Source organism: Trachypithecus francoisi, unplaced genomic scaffold (genome assembly GCF_009764315.1).
Source record: "Trachypithecus francoisi isolate TF-2019V2 unplaced genomic scaffold, Tfra_2.0 Lachesis_group3, whole genome shotgun sequence".
NCBI classification, from domain to species: domain Eukaryota; kingdom Metazoa; phylum Chordata; class Mammalia; order Primates; family Cercopithecidae; genus Trachypithecus; species Trachypithecus francoisi.
This window is the reverse complement of record NW_022681468.1, coordinates 158,861,290-158,873,525: the sequence shown is the minus strand read 5'-3', so window position 1 is coordinate 158,873,525 and position 12,236 is coordinate 158,861,290.

Here is a 12,236-nt window from a genome sequence, read left to right as displayed (position 1 = left end):
GCACCAGGCATCTCCCCTGGGCATGCTGGGGGAGGCTGACAGCCTTCATACTTTGCAGAGCCCTCTGCCTGCTTAAAAGCTCCTCCCAGCCTTTCTCAATTTCTCCTCCAAGGCATCACAATGCAACGGTGTGCAGATCAGATCCTACTTTTACAGGTGAGGTGGCTGAGGCCTCCATTCCTCAGGTTACAGAGGCACCTGCCTGGAGGGAGCCCTGCTGGTGGCCTGCATCCTCTCCCTGGGCTCTGGCGCAGCTCACAGTCTGAAAATTACAACTCCCTGTTGTTGCTATGGTGACTGGTTGTGTTATTCTAGCCTACAGAGCTGTGTGCCCCACCCTGCCCAAGACAGTCTGTTTTTGCAGGAGAAAGTCTCTATCTCCAAGTCCTTGTGTGTGTGTGTGCGCGCGCGCGCGAGCGCACGCGTGTTTGAGAGAGAGAGAGAAGAAAGAGAGAGAAAAGAAAGAGGGAGAGAGAAATGGGCCCTGCACACTGCCCTTCCTGCCACCCCCACCTTTTCCCTGAGCCCAGTGGACCTTCTGTCCCTGCCCAGGAGCCTGCCTGGGTCCCCAGATACTGGCCCCATTCGTTTCATGGGACACCGACTCTGGGCCACAGGCACTGGCTGTGCAGGAGGCCTTCCCTTGTATCTCCTTGTGAGGTCAGATCCCTGTGTCAGTGCACAAAGGGCACCCCGTTCTTGTCTCGTCTGCAGACTACTCTGTGACATGGATGGACAGACCATGATCTATGTAGCCAGGCTCTCTAGATGGACAGTTGGGCTGTTTCCAATCTCTGGTTGTCACAAACAAATCTGTGAAAAATAACCTTGAACATATGTCATTTTGCACATGTGAGAATATGTGTAGAATAAACTCCTAGAAGTAGCGTTAATGGGAAATTAGTATATGCATTTCTAAGATTGGAAATTTTTGCAAATTGCTGTTCGTTGATATCAGCCATTGTGAGCCTAGTACATGCTGAAAACGGAACTCAACATTTTATCTGGATTATTTTATTTCATCTCACCATGGCCCTAAAATGGAGGTTATTCTGATGCTGGTTTTACAGATAAGCATACAAATGCTCAGAAAAACTCAGCAACATGCCAAATTGCCATCTGGGGTGGTGGGGTGGGGTCGGGATGGACCCTGAGTCTTCAGGCCCTTGTCAGGCCCTTTCCTAAGGGCAAGCAGGCCCAGCCCTGGGGCACCTGCCCCGCCCAGGGGGCCTGGACCCTTGACCTGTTCTCCAAGCCCCATTCAAGCATGCAAGCCTTGTGTGCCAGGAGCCCACAGACAGGCCCTTCTCACACCAGCCAGGCTCTCCTGGAACCAGTCACTAGCCACACCACTGGGGCCTTAGGATGCACAGACCTTCTGCCCCCGAGGCTCTCCCCCATGAGACGCTGTCCTCAGCCAGGCTGGCTGGCCCGAACTTGGGAGCTTGGCTTGCTCGGAGGGGTCTCCCCGCCCAGCCCTCTCCCAGCTCCCTGGTCTCCTTCTTCCAGGCCAGCTGGACACTTTGGGATGAGGTCCTCTGGCCTCTGCCTCTTTCCTCGGGTCTGGTCAACTCCTGGTCAGACTGTGAGTTCTGAGAATCAGGGCCTGCGTCCCGGGCCCAGCGTGATGCTCACCAAGCCGGGTGCAGGAGAGGACAATGGGAGAGGCAGGGCAGGCCCAGGGAAGCTAGGAGCCACCGCCTTTCCCGGGAGGGCCCTGGCTTCCTCTGAAAGCGGTTAGCATGCCGGGGAGCGCCGGTCCCTGCCTGGATTTGCACGACAAAAGGCCTGCCCAACGGCTCTCGGCGGCTTTGTTGAGAGCTGCAGCCTCGCTCAGGCTGAGCCTTGGGAATTGTTCCCCGACAGGGGTAGTTCCTGGGCTCCACAGCTACCCCGGCCAACAAAAGCCACATTGTGGGGCTGACGGCAGCTGCCAGCACCTGCTCCCTGCACCGCCGCTGCCTCGAGGCTCTGCACGGCACCTGATGCCTTTGCTAGGGACACAGCCGGGGGCAGACGCGGAGGCCCTGGGCATCATCCAGAACACATTGTGAGGGGTGGGGTGGGTGGTGGGAGAACCTTGCCTGGTTCCCAAAGGGCCTGGGGAGATGGCTCGGGGCTGGCCAGTGGCAAGGTGAGGACTCCAAGGTCACCGGTGTAGGCTGGAAGAGAGAAGAAAACCATAGACCCCAAGTGTGTGGCGCCCACGCTGCAGTGTTGCATTATCTGATGCTTTGCTCACAACAGGTGTTTCTCTTACTCTTCAAATGGGGAAACAGGATCAGAGAGGTTCACTAGCCAGCCCAGCATCACACAGCAGAGCCCAGGTTTGAAGGGCCCAGCCCCTCGGGGCATGCTCCTCACAGCGGTCCCAGAGTTTCCCCTGGCCCTTTCCCCTTTCCCTTCTGAGCTTCTCAGTACTTTCTCTGTCTCCTCAATGGCCTCGCCACAGCATCCAGCTGCCTCGGCAGCAAGCACAGGGCCCTCTTCCTCGCTGGTGCTGGGGGCGTGTCCATTACATACCACTCCCTTGTGTCCTTTATGGATCCACAAACTCCTGTTAGCCTACCGAGCCCCTGTGCACTCCTCCTCTTCCCCAGAAGCCCTTCCTGAGCCCGGCTGCCTTCTCTCCATGCATGGTCCTGTGTCCCGGCTGTGAGAACCTGCATTTTGGCACCTGGTACCTAGCCCAGAAGCTCTACCTTAGTGCCTGCAATAAGCCAGCACTCATGGAACTAAATGAACTTCACAACTGTATTCCAAATGCAAATGTCCTCGCTACTCTGACTCACGGGAGAAAGGCTTAACTAGTGCTTGCCTCTGGCTCACCTGAAGGGGCTAGGGCGGTGCCAGCCGCAGACGCAAAGGCCTCCGCACACCCGCAGGCAGCGGCCCTTCCTGAGGCCTTGACAGAGACAGGAACTGTGTAGGAAAAGCTGTGGTGAGGGCCATCGCCTCCAGATATCAGAGCAGGCAAGGACCATCACCACTGAGTCACCCTGGGGTGGGAAGGTTGTGCTGCAAACCTGGAAACAGCGTGAGGAGAGGGGCCCTCAAAGCCACCGCCTGCTCACAGCCCCCCTGAGTCCAGGGAAGGCTCCCTCCTTCTTTCTCCTGGGGATCTCCTGCTGGGACTCCCCGAAATCCAAAACCAACCAGAGGGAGGTCAAAGGAGTCCATGATGCACCCAGTGGACTGGGGTAGAGGTGTGTCCTCTGAGGAGCCAGGAGCACAGCCCCCGGGGGAAAGCTTGGCCCAGCTGGAGGTGACACCATGACTAGAAGACAGGGCCGTGGGAAGGATCAACACGCAGCAGGTGCAGAAGCCAGAGCTCAGGAGGAGAAAGACCCTGCAGAAAGGGAGGTGTGGGGAAGACCCCAAGGAGAGGCTGCAGGTGGGCTTGGCCAGCTATGGGCGGGACCTCAGTGTCACAGCCCAGGAGGAGCTGAGCCCTTGCCCGGGCCCCACACTCACCGGTCTGCACCCCTGCTGCACAACTATTCAGCTTGTGGGGGAAGACAGAGCCAGCTGCAGGCTGCGGGGGGAAAGGACCCGTGCTTGCCCTCCTTTTAGGTCCCAGGGACTCCCCCATCGCATCTGCGAGGAAGTTGCTGGGGGTCAGAGCCGCCTTCATCAAGCTTACGGTGAGCTTGACACACAGGCTAACCGTCCTCACCAGGAAACCCTGGGAGATCTCAGAGAAGCAGAGGGAGATGTGGAATTAGAAACTATTTCATCCTCTGCTCCCCCTCTACTGGGAAAGCGAAAACCCACTCCTCAGAGCACGGGCATTTGCTGGGCACCCAATTAAACCTCAAAGGGCACTTGGAATTTGAATGAGTTCCCCAAATTGTCCCAAGTTATCCAACTGAATCAGAATTCAGGGTCTGTAATAAGACCCCGGGGGTGGCCCACACTGGATGGGTTGATCCAATGGCCGTGCCCAGCTCATCTCTCGTGCTGCCTCCCCTACAAGAGCTGCCAGGTCACAAACTTGCTTCCCCCATCTCCCTCAGTGCTGGCGGGGCCAAGCACCCTGTGGCCAGTAAAGTGGAAAAGTAAAGACTTTTCCAGAAGTCTTCTGGAAAAGCATATTCTTCTTAAGGAGGGCACAGGTCGCTGGCTTCTACCAGCCTCCCCAGGCTTCTGACTGCAGTTGCAGACCTGGAGCAGTGGCAGATGTCTCTGGAGCAGAAAGCCAACACTTTAAGGATGGTAGAGGAGCTGAGTCCCTGTGGGCACCCTTGAGCCACTTCCTGGGAAGTGCCCACCTGCCAACCTCTTATGATGGGAGACCCCTGTTTTTTTAACTGGCTGTTGACTGATCTAACAGATCAACAGGCTCTAACGTAGGCCCTGGGCGTGGCTTTGTGTGGCCCACTGTGTCTCTCACAGCAGGTTTCCCTCCTGTGCAGTGGGTCTGATTCCTGCACCATGGAGTGTCTTATCAGCTCAGGAGGCTATCACAAAATAGCACAGACTGGGTGGCTTATTTCTCACAGTTCTGGAGGCTGGGAAGTCCAAGATCCGGGTGCCAGTAGCAGGCTTTCTCCCTGGTGTGGAGATGGCTGTCTTCCTTCTGTTTCTGCACATGGTGGAGATGGTCTCTCTCTCTCTTCTCTCTCCTCCCTCTCTTCTTAAAAAGTCACAAATCCAGCTGGGCGCCATGACTCAGGCCTGTAATCCCAGCACTTTGGGACGCCGAGGTGGATGGATCAGGAGTTCAAGACCAGCCTGGCCCACATGGTGAAACCCCAACTCTACTAAAATCACAAAAATTAGCCGGGTGTGGTGGTGAGCACCTGCAGTCCCAGCTACTTGGGAGGCTGAGGCTTGAACCCAGGAGGTAGAGGTTTCATTGAGCTGTGATTGTGCCACTGCACTCCAGCCTGAGTGACAGAGCAAGACTCCATCTCAAAAAAAAAAGGTTACTAATCCTATCGTGGAGGCTCCCCACTTTTGACCTAATCGCCTCCCAAAGGCCACACTTCTTCCTACCATCGTATTGGGGGTTGGGCCTCAACATATAAATTTGGGGATGTGGGGACTAAATTCAGTCTGTGGAGATCAGACAGGAGACCAAGAAGCCTGAGTGCTTGGTGTCATGATAGGTGGACAAATGTAGATGATTTCCTAGTAATCACCAATTTCTTCCAGACATAACCCCCTGCCTTCTGGATAGCACACTGGGGGAAGACGAGGAGTACTCTTTTTTTTTTTTTTGTCTTATCTCTAAGAAAGGATGGGATGGGGCGGGCGCAGTGGCTCACACCTGTAATCCCAGCACTGGCTGAGGCTGAGGCAGGAGGATCACGAGGTCAGGAGATCAAGATCATCCTGGCTAACACAGTGAAACTCTGTGTCTACCAAAAATACAAAAAATTAGCCAGGTGTGGTGGCGGGCGCCTGTAGTCCCAGTTACTCGGGAGGCTGAGGCAGAAGAATGGAGTGAACCTGGGAGCTGGAGCTTGCAGTGAGCCGAGATTGTGCCACTGCACTCCAGTCTGGGTGACAGAGCAAGACTCCAAACAAAAAAAAAAAAAAAAGGGAAGGAAGGAAGGAAGGAAGGAAGGAAGGAAGGGCCTGAGAACAGCCACATGGCCTAGGGTCACTGAGAGTGGAACTGCAGGTCTGTGGTCTCGGAAGCAAACTCTGTTTTTTTTTTTTCATTATTATACTTTACATTCTAGGGTACATGTGCACAACGTGCAGGTTTGTTACATATGTATACATGTGCCATGTTGGTGTGCTGCACCCATTAACTTGTCATTTACATTAGGTATATCTCCTAATACTATCCCGCCCCCCTCCCCTCCCCCACAACAGGCCCCGATGTGTGATGCTCCCCTTCCTGAGTCCAAGTGATCTCATTGTTCAATTCCCACCTATGAGTGGGAACATGCGGTGTTTGGTTTTTTGTCCTTGCGATAGTTTGCTGAGAATGATGGTTTCCAGCTGCATCCATGTCCCTACAAAGGACATGAACTCATCCTTTTTTATGGCTGCATAGTATTCCATGGTGTATATGTGCCACATTTTCTTAATCCAGTCTATCATTGATGGACATTCGGGTTGGTTCCAAGTCTTTGCTATCATGAATAGTACTGCAATAAACATATGTGTGCATGTCTTTATAGCAGCATGACTTATAATCCTTTGGGCATATACCCAGTAATGGGATGGCTGGGTCAAATGGTATTTCTAGTTCTAGATCCTTGAGGAATCGCCACACTTTCTTCCACAATGGTTGAACTAGTTTACAGTCCCACCAACAGTGTAAAAGTGTTTGTATTTCTCCATATCTTCTCCAGCACCTGTTGTTTCCTGACTTTTTAATGATCGCCATTCTAATTGGTGTGAGATGGTATCTCATTGTGGTTTTGATTTGCATTTCTCTGATGGCCAGTGATGATGAGCATTTTTTTATGTGTCTGTTGGCTGCATAAATGTCTTCTTTTGAGACGTGTCTGTTCATATCCTTCATCAACTTTTTGATGGGGTTGTTTTTTCTTGTAAATGTGTTTGAGTTCTTTGTAGATTCTGAATATTAGCCCTTTGTCAGATGAGTAGATTGCAAAAATTTTCTCCCATTCTGTAGGTTGCCTGTTCACTCTGATCATAGTTTCTTTTGCTGTGCAGAAGTGCTTTAGTTGAATTAGATCCCATTTGTCAATTTTGGCTTTTGTTGCCATTGCCTTTGGTGTTTTAGACACAAGTCCTTGCTCATACCTATGTCGTGAATGGTATTGCTTAGGTTTTCTTCTAGGGTTTTTGTGATTTTAGGTCTAACGTTTAAGTCTTTAATCCGTCTTGAATTAATTTTTGTATAAGGTGTAAGGAAGGGATCCAGTTTCAGTTTTCTACATATGGCTAGCCAGTTTTCCCAGTACCATTTATTAAATAGGGAATCCTTTCCCTATTTCTTGTTTTTGTCAGGTTTGTCAAAAATCAGATGTTGGTAGATGTGTGGTATTATTTCTGAGGGCTCTGTTCTGTTCCATTGTTCTATATGTCTGTTTTGGTATCAGTACCATGCTGTTTTGGTTACTGTAGCCTTGTAGTATAGTTTGAAGTCAGGTAGCATGATGCCTCCAGCTTTGTTCTTTTTGCTTAGGATTGACTTGGCAATGCAGGCTCCTTTTTGGTTCCACGTGAACTTTAAAGTAGTTTTTTTCAATTACGTGAAGAAAGTCATTGGTAACTTGATGGGGATGGCATTGAATCTATAAATTACCTTGGGCAGTATGGCCATTTTCATGATATTGGTTCTTCCTATCCATGAGCATGGAAAGTTCTTCCATTTGTTTGTGTCCTCTTTTATTTCATTGAGCAGTGGTTTGTAGTTCTCCTTGAAGAGGTCCTTCACATCCCTTGTAAGTTGGATTCCTAGGTATTTTATTCTCTTTGAAGCAATTGTGAATGGGAGTTCACTCATGATTTGGCTCTCTGTTATTGGTGTATAAGAATGCTTGTGATTTTTGCACACTAATTTTATATCCTGAGACTTTGCTAAGACGATGGGGTTTTCTAAATATGCAATCATGTCATCTGCAAACAGGGACAATTTTACTTTCTCTTTTCCTAATTGAATACCCTTTATTTCTTTCTTCTGACTGACTACCCTAGCCAGAACTTCCACACCATGTTGAATAGGAGTGGTGAGACAGGGCATCCCTGTCTTATGCCAGTTTTCAAAGGGAATGCTTCCAGTTTTTGCCCATTCAGTATGATATTGGCTGTGGGTTTGTCATAAATAGCTCTTATTATTTTGAGATACATCCCATCAATACCTAATTTATTGAGAGTTTTTAGCATGAAGGGCTGTTGAATTTTGTCAAAGGCCTTTTCTGCATCTATTGAGATAATCATGTGGTTTTTGTCTTTGGTTCTGTTTATATGCTAGATTATGTTTATTGATTTGTGTATGTTGAACCAGCCTTGTATCCCAGGGATGAAGCCCACTTGATCATGGTGGATAAGCTTTCCGATGTGCTGCTGGATTCGGTTTGCCAGTGTTTTATTGAGGATTTTTGCATCGATGTTCATCAGGGATATTGGTCTAAAATTCTTTTTTGTTGTGTCTCTGCCAGGCTTTGGTGTCAGGATGATGTTGGCCTCATAAAATGGTTAGGGAGGATTCCCTCTTTTTCTATTGATTGGAATAGTTTCAGAAGGAATAGTACCAGCAACTCCTTGTACCTCTGGTAGAATTCGCCTGTGAATCTGTCTGGTCCTGGACTTTTTTTGGTTGGTAGGCTATTAATTATTGCCTCAATTTCAGAGCCTGGTATTAGTCTATTCAGAGATTCAAATTTTTCCTGGTTTAGTCTTGGGAGGGTGTATGTGTCCAGGAATGTATCCATTTCTTCTAGATTTTCTAGTTTATTTGTGTAGAGGTGTTGATATTATTCTCTGATGGTAGTTTGTATTTCTGTGGGATCAGTGGTGATATCCCCTTTATCATTTTTTGTTGCATCTATTTGATTTTTCTCTCTTTTCTTCTTTATTAGTCTTGCTAGCGGTCTATCAATTTTGTTGATATTTTCAAAAAACCAGCTCTGAGATTCATTGATTTTTTGAAGGGTTTTTTGTGTCTCTATCTCCTTCAGTTCTGCTCTGATCTTAGTTATTTCTTGCCTTCTGCTAGCTTTTGAATGTGTTTGCTCTTGCTTCTCTAGTTCTTTTCATTGTGATGTTAGGGTGTCAATTTTAGATCTTTCCTGCTTTCTCTTGTGGGCATTTAGGGTTATAAATTTCCCTCTACACACTCCTTTAAATGTGTCCCAGAGATTCTGCTATGTTGTGTCTTTGTTCTCATTGTTTTCAAAGAACATCTTTATTTCTGCCTTCATTTTGTTATGTACCCAGTAGTCACTGAGGAGCAGGTTGTTCAGTTTCCATGTAGTTGAGCAGTATTGAGTGAGCTTCTTAATCTTGAGTTCTAGTTTGATTGCACTGTGGTCTGAGAGACAGTTTGTTACAATTTCTGTTCTTTTACATTTGCTGAGGAGTGCTTTACTTCCAACTATGTGGTCAATTTTGGAATAAGTGCGACGTGGTGCTGAGAAGAATGTATATTCTGTTGATTTGGGGTGGAGAGTTCTGTAGATGTTTGTTAGGTCTGCTTGGTGCAGAGTTCAGTTCAATTCCTAGATATCCTTGTTAACTTTCTGTCTTGTTGATCTGTCTAATGTTGACAGTGGAGTGTTGAAGTCTCCCATTATTATTGTGTGGGAGTCTAAGTCTCTTTGTAGGTCTCTAAGGACTTGCTTTATAAATGTGGGTGCTCCTGTATTGGGTGCATATATATTTGGGACAGTTAGCTCTTCCTGTTGAATTGATCCCTTTCGCATTATGTAATGGCCTTCTTTGTCTCTTTTGATCTTTGTTGGTTTAAAGTCTGTTTTATCAGAGACTAGGATTGGAACCCCTGCCTTTTTTGTTTTCCATTTGCTTGGTAGATCTTCCTCCATCCCTTTATTTTTTGCCTATGTGTGTCTCTGCACATGAGATGCGTCTTCTGAATACAGCATACTGATGGGTCTTGACTCTTTATCCAATTTGCCAGTCTGTGTCTTTTAATTGGAGCATTTAGCCCATTTACATTTAAGGTTGATATTGTTATGTGTGAATTTGATCCTGTCATTATGATGTTAGCTGGTTATTTTGCCCGTTTGTTGATGCAGTTTCTTCCTAGCATCGATGGTCTTTACAATTTGGCATGTTTTTGCAGTGACTGGTACCAGTTGTTCCTTTCCATGTTTAGTGCTTCCTTCAGAAGCTCCTGTAGGGCAGACCTGGTGGTGACAAAATCTCTCAGCATTTGCTTGTCTGTAAAGGATTTTATTTCTCCTTCACTTATGAAGCTTAGTTTGGCTAGATATGAAATTCTGGGTCAAAAATTCTTTTCTTTAAGAATGTTGAATATTGGCCCCCACTCTCTTCTGGCTTGTAGAGTTTGGAAGCAAACTTCTTAAAGGCAGGAAAACCAATGGTGCCTTTGTCAGAGCTTAGCTGTATCTTTACAGACAATGGTGGTAGTGAGAGGATGAAATGTTCTAGTCCCTGCAGCTCCCTGCTCCACCCTCACTGGTACTCCCAACACCCCCTGCAGAGGTGGACAGGCTCTAGAAAAGCCCTAACATGGAGTATGACCAGGGTGAGAGTGCAGCATTCTGAAGACAGAGATCTCAGTTTGGTTGATCAAAAAGAGATATTTAAGCCGGGTGCAGGGGCTCATGTCTGTAATCCCAACAATCTGGGAGGCCAATGCAGGCAGATCACTGGAAATCAGGAGTTCAAGACCAGCCTGGCCAACATGGTGAAACCCCGTCTCTACTAAAAATACAAAAATTAGCCAGGCGTGGTGGCAGGTGCCAGTAATCCTAGCTTCTCGGAAGGCTGAGGTGGGAGAATTGCTTGAACCCGGGAGGCGGAGGTTGCAGTGAGCCAAGATCGAACCACTCCACTCCAGCCTGGGCAACAGAGCAAGACTCTATCTCATAAAAAAGAGAGCTATTTGGCTAGAAAAGAGATTAGGAGTCCACTGCAAAAATGTAAATATGGTCTGCATATTATACAATATTCATAGATGAATAATAAAGTTATTCAGTCCAATACAGGCTCTGTGGCTATCCAAGAGCAAGTCCTCCTTTTTGCAAATATGTAGGGCGAAGTGTTGTGAGGTCAGCAGCTTGCTTTCAAATCATTTCAAAAAAATATAGAGATATAGACAGAGATGGAAAGAGAAATAAAATGAACATGACAATCACTGAAGAGTTGGCGAATCAGAGTAAAGTGTGTTTATTGCACTACTCTTTTGGCTTCTGGTTGAATTATTACTATTATTACTATTACTATTATTTTTGAGACAAAATCTCCTTCTGGTGCCCAGGTTGGAGTGCAGTGGCGCGATCTCGGCTCACTGCAACCCCCGACTCCTGGGTTCAAGAGATTCTCCTGCCTCAGCCACCTAAGTAGCTGGGATTACAGGCGCGCACCACCAGGCCTGGCAAATTTTTGTATTTTTAGTAGAGACGGGGTTTCACCATGTTGGTCAGGCTGGTTTTGAACTCCTGGCCTCATGATCCACCTGCCTCGGCCTCCCAAAGTGCTGGGATTACAGGTGTGAGCCAATGCGCCCAGTTTTGAAACAAAATGTTGAGGAGAAAAGCAGGAGCTGCCAGGCCCTCTGCTGCAGCCCCTGACTTTGAAGCATGTGTCCTGGACAGTCCTGGCGTTCTGGGCACTGCCCTCCCACCCTACTCCAGTCCCGGGTGGGCGTCTCCTGTGGGTCAAGTGCCTTGCAGAGCCCTCTTCAGCACCGAGGAGGTGTTTATGTGGCAGCCCCATGAGAGGCAGGAGAATGCTCCCCACTCTAGGATGAGGGCCCCAGGCATTTGGGGCAGTCCAGCCAGGACTCCAGCCCAGCCTCTCCCCCGGCACGGTGCACCTTGGGCAGCCCCTGGGGGCCACAGAAGCTCCTTGACTGCAGCTGCATGCTTCTCACCATGTTCCCCTGACAGACTGGACCTGAGATCTTCCCCGGGGCAGCCCACTCTGTTGACCAGGGCTGCAAGGTGGCCTGCTGCAAGAACCAATGGCAGGGCCGCCAGCTCCCCACCAGGTCTCCCCTAAGAGGTCTGTCCCTGAAGACTCAGAGTCAGCAGAGGGTGCTGAAGCTGAGCCATGAGGCTGCTGGGAGAGGAAGCCCTGGGGTGCTAAGAGCCAAAGGGGCAAAGCCAGCAGAGATGGGCAGCCACAGCATCTGCAGGAGAAAGGATGGGAGCCAGGAAAGGGGGCTGCCGATGGCACTCACTGCCAGGTGGTCTTCCTGTCCAAGCATCCAGTTGTCCTTTCCCAGGCCTTGTTCCTGTAGGTCCCTCCAGCAGAACTCCCAAAGCCCACTGGTGAGCTCTGCTCACTGCATACTTGCAAGGAGCTGTGCTGGGTCCAGACGTGGCACCGGAGAGGGCTGTATGTGCGAGGGGCAGCCCTGCTGCAGGAAAAGAGGACCTCCTTCTTCTCTCTCATAATGCAGCTGGAGGATGCAGCAGGGTGGGTGCAGCATCTCCTCTGCCTGTGGGGGGCTCCTGGACCGCCAGCAAGGTTCTGGGTCCCGGGCAGTGGGTGGAGGGAGAACAGAAGGCAGCAAGACCTCCCAGTTCAGAGATCCCTTGGAAATGACAGATATCGTGCTGGGCCCTTAGATCCTACGGACGGACCCAAATGTGGTC